This window comes from Paroedura picta, chromosome 6, assembly GCF_049243985.1.
Source record: "Paroedura picta isolate Pp20150507F chromosome 6, Ppicta_v3.0, whole genome shotgun sequence".
NCBI lineage: Eukaryota > Metazoa > Chordata > Lepidosauria > Squamata > Gekkonidae > Paroedura > Paroedura picta.
Window position 1 is genome coordinate 46,540,708 of NC_135374.1, and position 6,772 is coordinate 46,547,479.

A 6,772-nucleotide genomic window follows, 5' to 3' on the forward strand; every position below is an offset into this window, starting at 1 on the left:
TAGGGAATTGGTTAGAGAATCGCACTCAAAAAGTTGTGGTCAATGGTGTTTCATCAGACTGGAGGGAGGTGAGTAGCGGGGTACCTCACGGCTCGGTGCTCGGCCCGGTACTTTTTAACATATTTATTAATGATCTAGATGAGGGGGTGGAGGGACTACTCATCAAGTTTGCAGATGACAACAAATTGGGAGGACTGGCAAATACTCCGGAAGATAGAGACAGAGTTCAACGAGATCTGAACACAATGGAAAACTGGGCAAATGAGAACAAGATGCAATTTAATAAAGATAAGTGTAAAGTTCTGCATCTGGGTCAGAAAAATGAAAAGCATGCCTACTGGATGGGGGATACGCTTCTAGGTAACACTGTGTATGAACAAGACCTTGGGGCACTTGTGGATTGTAAACTAAACATGAGCAGGCAGTGTGATGCAGCGGTAAAAAAGGCGAATGCCATTTTGGGCTGTATCAACAGGGGCATCACATCAAAATCACAAGATGTCATAGTCCCATTGTATACGGCACTGGTCAGACCACACCTGGAGTACTGTGTACATTTCTGGAGGCCTCACTTCAAGAAGGACGTAGATAAAATTGAAAGGGTACAGAGGAGAGTGATGAAGATGATCTGGGGCCAAGGGACCAAGTCCTATGAAGATAGGTTGAGGGAGTTGGGAATGTTCAGCCTGGAGAAAAGGAGGTTGAGAGGGGACATGATAGCCCTCTTTAAGTATTTGAAAGGTTGTCACTTGGAGGAGGACAGGATGCTGTTTCTGTTGGCTGCAGAGGAGAGGACATGCAGTAATGGGTTTAAACTTCAAGTACAATAATATAGGCTAGATATCAGGAAAAAATTTTTCACAGTCAGAGTAGTTCAGCAGTGGAATAGGCTGCCTAAGGAGGTGGTGAACTCCCCCTCACTGGCAGTCTTCAAGCAAAGGTTGGATGCACACTTTTCTTGGATGCTTTAGGATGCTTTGGGCTGATCCTGTGTAGAGCAGGGGGTTGGACTAGATGGCCTGTATGGCCCCTTCCAACTCTATGATTCTTTGATTCTAAGATAGGCATTTTTACAAATCTTTCAAATCACCATGCTGCTATAGAGGCTTATGGGATGAGTTTAGGACAGTTAAACATCCTCAGCCTCATTGAGCTTACAGTTATTTTTCTGAATATAACATGGAGGAGAGGAGGATGATACAAGCTGTTTTGGATTGTACAGAAAGGCAGGATATAAAGAACTAAAATAAATAGTAAATACAGGTGAAGATGTGGGCAGATAAGAACTAGGTTGATTGGTGAAAAGGAAAGAGGGATGTAGCAAAATTGGAGAATATCTGGATTGCCAGAAAGCAAAAAAGATGAAATAGAGCTGGAAGGAGAATGCAGGAAAATGTGAGGAGCCATCTTCAAGTTCTTGGCAGTATTGTACAGTGCCACTGGACTCAGCTTGGCAGCTGACACTGGGCCCTGACCAGCAGCACACAACCAAGCCATGGTTTTTCAAGGTAGAGACTTCCCAGGGGAGGGAAACCTGAGGACAGGTGGCAGATAAAGGAAGGGTGGCTGGTGCTTGGAAGAAAAAGATGCAGGAAACAAAGAGAAGCTAAGGGTTTTTTTAGCGTAGGGGAAGAGGAAATTGTGGGGGAAGGAACAATGAGTTGCTCTCCACATGTCCTTGGTGGTCTCCTGCTTGTGTATACACACACACATATATACACACATACATTTACGTGTGTATGAATGTATATATCAGAGAATGTAAAAATAGTTTGTATAGCCAGCAGCATACATATACCGTCCCCTACATGCTCACACACACATTTTAATTACTTGTATAAATTATAAGTTTTTACAATGGTTTACACCTTGAATTAAAAGTGGAAATTCCACATTAAGTAGCCAGAGGTTTCATTTGTCTGGGGCAGATATATCCATTTATGTGTGTAGTGCCCTGGATGCTAAAGCCAACCATTGCAGTATTGAGATCAGTATAGTAGTGAGCAGAGCCTCTTGTGGCACAGAGTGGTAAGCAGCAGAAATGCTGTCTGAAGCGATGTCCATGAGGTTGGGAGTTTGATCCCAGCAGCTGGCTCAAGGTTGACTCAGCCTTCCATCCTTCCGAGGTCGGTAAAATGAGTACCCAGCTTGCTGGGGGGTAAACGGTAATGACTGGGGAAGGCACTGGCAAACCACCCCGTATTGAGTCTGCCATGAAAACGCTAGAGGCCGTCACCCCAAAGGTCAGGCATGACTCGGTGTTTGTACAGGGGATACCTTTACCTTTAACTTTATAGCAATGAGCATAGGTGAATCCGGAAAGGAAAGCACAAAGGGGATTTGTGTACAAGTAGATGGAGGGGGGGGGAGGGATAGAAAGTAGAACGGTAAGAAAAGCGAGTACCTAAACCCAGAAGCTACTTCTAGTCTTATAAGCACACTGGAGAGCTCATTACATCTGTTCCTCTCCGCTCAGAGTCTGAATGAGTCACAAGCAGTGCTGGCGACCTATTCACAGGATCAATTAAAGTGATGCTGAGATCAGCCACCTCCTCAAGATGATGAACACTGTAAGAGCTACAAATGCCAGTCAAGTATGAAATGGGACATAAACATTAGGAAATCACAATTTACACAACAGTACATGTTGAATGGAGAGCTTTTAATTCACAAAACAACTTTTGCACATATACAGGAATGGAACGGGGGGGGGGGGGGAGGAATCTGCCCTGTTTCTATATTCTTACAATATAGGGACAACAGTAGGTCTTCTTCCTCCCCAAGCTACTAATTATATAGAGGGTTTTTTTTTAAGTATGTAATTCAATGGCAATAATTCTTTTTCTCAGTTTGTTGTAAAACAGGTCACCTTGCATTCTGGAAACTTAGGACTTTACATGTTCCTAGAGAGAAACATTTAAGCTGTTGTGAAGACCTTTATAGTCTTCACTTGGGGAAAAAACCCACTTGAAAGGTATGTGGAGAGGAGGAATCTATTGTAGGCTATATCTGCTACCTCAAAAGAACAGACAGAAGATAATAGAGCAAATTCATAGTTTCTCTCTACCACAAACTTTCAGAGGCTTTTCTAATAAATCAGCAAGGGAGGAGGAAAGCACAACCAATCCACATTATACCGTATGCACATTCCCCCCTTCCCTCTTCCCCCAAAGTTGGCTTAGAAAGAACAAAGGGGTTTTAACAGTTCATTGGTATTATGCCTGGAAAGCACTGTACTTGGGGCTCCATTTTGCCTTCTCAAAGCGGATTTTATTCAGCTGTCACAGAGAGCTTTTTTGCCTCTAGATAAAGCAAGAGCAGGGAGATTTTTTTGTTTGTACTTTAAAAATAGTCCAAAACATTCTAGTCTTTGTGGGATTTTTTTTTTGAAGTTTAACATCAGGAATAAATTCAAACTCAAATTCACTGTTAAGCCAGCTACGATGCCTGTTTCCTGTTCTTCAGAGAGCAGCATCTCTCAATTCTATGCAAGCTAAAAAAGTTTTTAGATTTTTTAAATAAGAGACGTTGCATTATAAAACTATTGTGGTTTTACTTAGAAAACAGACATTTTTGCAAAGTCTGCTATTGTTTTGTATGCTTTATTCATGTGCTTCAATTATTTCCAACACAGCATGTTATTACTGCATTGGTCCCAAAGCATAAAAAAGACTTTTGCTTTCAATTAGATTAATAGCTGTAGTAGAAAGGGTCAGGATTCCAATGTTTCATACTTCTACCGTTGATTTTCTTTCTGATAAAAAAAAAATTAGCAAGTCTGGTACTGTGCTAGCCATGCAAGCTTGTTATATGCATCCAGTTGATCTCTTTGCATGGGGATATACCTTCGTATGAATACAAAGAAACACCTACACAGTTCAGTGGGCGCAGATAAACATTGTGATGTAGATGATTACTAGTTCACTCACACAGAAACATACTTTCTCTCTCTCTCTCTCTCTCTCTCTCTCTCTCTCTCTCTCTCTCTCAATATAGACATAGATGATATAGATCACGGCCTAATACCTTGCCTTTTCAAAAGATGAATTTATTTGAATTTTTCTTTTTCATATTGACCAGAATTAATAAAAAGTTAATTACTTTGGTATTTCCTGTACTTAAACAGACTCTAATTAATTTCTTGCTGCTTTTTCAGAAGGAAGATATTTTGGGCTAATCAAGAAATATTCACAAGTTTGACTGGAAGTTCCAAAGTAACTCTGTAGACTGTAACTAACAAGCGTTCAATTTGGTTTTAATTAATTAATTTAGAATAGTTTTGTTTCTGAGCACAGCATTAAATTATACTGCTAGGTTCCCAGCTGTTTGATCTTTCTGATTACAAAGAAGAACCAGGCATATGAGCATTTACAGGTTCCACAAAATCAAAGATTTGGTAATCTTAGAATAAAACCTGTCTACATGATTCTGTGCCTTATTTATAGCATAATAACAAGAATAAAAATGGAGATAGTGCCCTCAGTTCAGATTGCAACCTAGCATTGGCATGAACTCATAGAGTGAAGAACTACAGACCCAATAACTGCTCTTTCCATCATGAAGAGTATCGATTAGTTTTTCATTGCATTCTGCCTCTTTTTTCAATAATATATGCTAATTACCAACAAGCCTCCATCATGCCATATTAGTCAACATTCAAATGTTTCCAGGCCTGTATGACTTTTAACAAAGACAACAAAAAAGCTTTGTTTCCCCTACCCCATGCATATATACATAATGCATACATTGATGTTTGTTCACAAAATTGCTTATTAACTGCAGGAGGGGAGCTCTAAATAGCAATACCTTGATGAAAGAAATGCCATGTTGTCACTATGCAGAAGTTGCAGCTGCAGATGTGGTGCTTCACTTCTTTCTGAAGGCAGGCTTACAAAAGTAAAAGTCATCCCCCTCAGGCAATTATTAATGATAGAGGGAGGGGAAGGTTTGCAATCTGACACAGGAGAAGCAAATTGTTCATATGGTTTCCATATTTTTGTAATGATAATTGCCTTCCCTGAAAAAGTATCTGGACTGACAGCAACCGGCATAATTAAATCCCAGCTCTTTCGTTTCCTTTCTGATTTAACCTTTGTTTATTGATGTGAATCCAGACAATCAATGACATTTTACAAAACACAGCAGCTCTCCTCAAGCCGGGTGGGCAAGAACACATCTCTCATCTTCATTTCATCCCCCCAGGGGTAACAAGGCTGAGGTTGTCTTCCCTTTTAGTGCATGATTACCAGTTCTGTTGTTTATTTTTCTGTCTTTCAGTAACTTTGACTGGTAGCTGAAGTTCTAAATCCCTGTCAGCTCATGAATGAACTGCCAATCTTAGCACCAGTCCAAACACTGTGAAACAGGAATGGAGGCAGTGGTAGTTCAAACATAAGAGCCTTTACCCCCCCTCTATCCCCTCCTGATGTCCTGATTTTGTATAAGCCATCACTAATGAAACTCTGAGCAACTGCCTGTCTACTTTTGTTTGCTTGTCTGTCTTGTCAACACACTGTAAGCTCTTTGAGGCATGGTCTGTCTCTTAACTGAAAGCACAGCACAAACTAAACAATGCCTCTATTCTTGCTAAGATTTATAGGAGCCACTGGCATACTAATACTAATAATCAAGGCAAAATATATAGAGAAGATCCAGACACCACTGGATGTCAGATCTCAGTTATGTCAAGATAGGGAAGAAGATTCTGGAAACAAGGTCAGGCTGTCTTCTGTAATCCAAGAGCCATGGGGAAAACAAGGAAATAGGACTGGGTCAAGGAACAGGAGGAAGATTAACTGAGTCCTAGTGGAGGACTTTCCATTTCTCATCTCTGCTGTTTCAGCTTCCCCAGCCTTTACTTGATAAAAATAAGTCTCGAAACTAGTAATCAAAGTAGAAAATGAAAATCTAAAATAAATAATTATAAATCTAACTGGCTGTAACAAGAACCAAACAGAGAATATTTGGCTATTCCTAGCAGCAATGGAGGATCCATGTACAGAATGAATAACTGATATGAACATTGTAACTGAAATTTGTTCTTACTACAAAAATATTATGTTCTGTGGTGTTAGAGAGGAAGACAGTTCTAAGTTCTGCCAGTGAAGTGATCACCTGTTTGTGTGTGTCTTGTAAAAAGGATACTTTGGCCTAATATGAAAAAGTGGTTTGTGATTGGTGACCTCAGAGAATCTCTAAGGGTTGCTGTTAGGATTGCAGTCCCCCCCCCTCAGACTGGAATTCCTTTGATGCTGCGAAATAGCATATGTAAGATCCTAATGCTGCCTAGCATTATGAAAGGTTGATATACTTATGCTGCCTCTATACTTATGCATGCCTATCTGTACACATCACTGGCAGTCTTCAAGCAAAGGTTGGATACACACTTTTCTTGGATGCTTTAGGATGCTTTGGGCTGATCCTGCGTTGAGCAGGGGGTTGGACTAGATGGCCTGTATGGCCCCTTCCAACTCTATGGTTCTATGATTCTATGATTCTACATTTATGTGCATATAATGAAAAGGGAAGTAAATAAGCATATATATATGCTGAATTATAAGCAATGGCAGATCTGCCCAGAATGTTGGTTGCCCAGAAGTTTGGCAATCTACAATAAAGACAGGAGGAAGTGCTTAAGATGTGTAGATTGGATGAGTAATCAACAACTTCATTTAACCCATGTCAGTTATCATGTCTTTTGTCCAGGGTATGGGTATATGGGTTTGTCCAGTCTTTAAAATGGGATGGGATTACATGTCTCATGAAGTGGGAA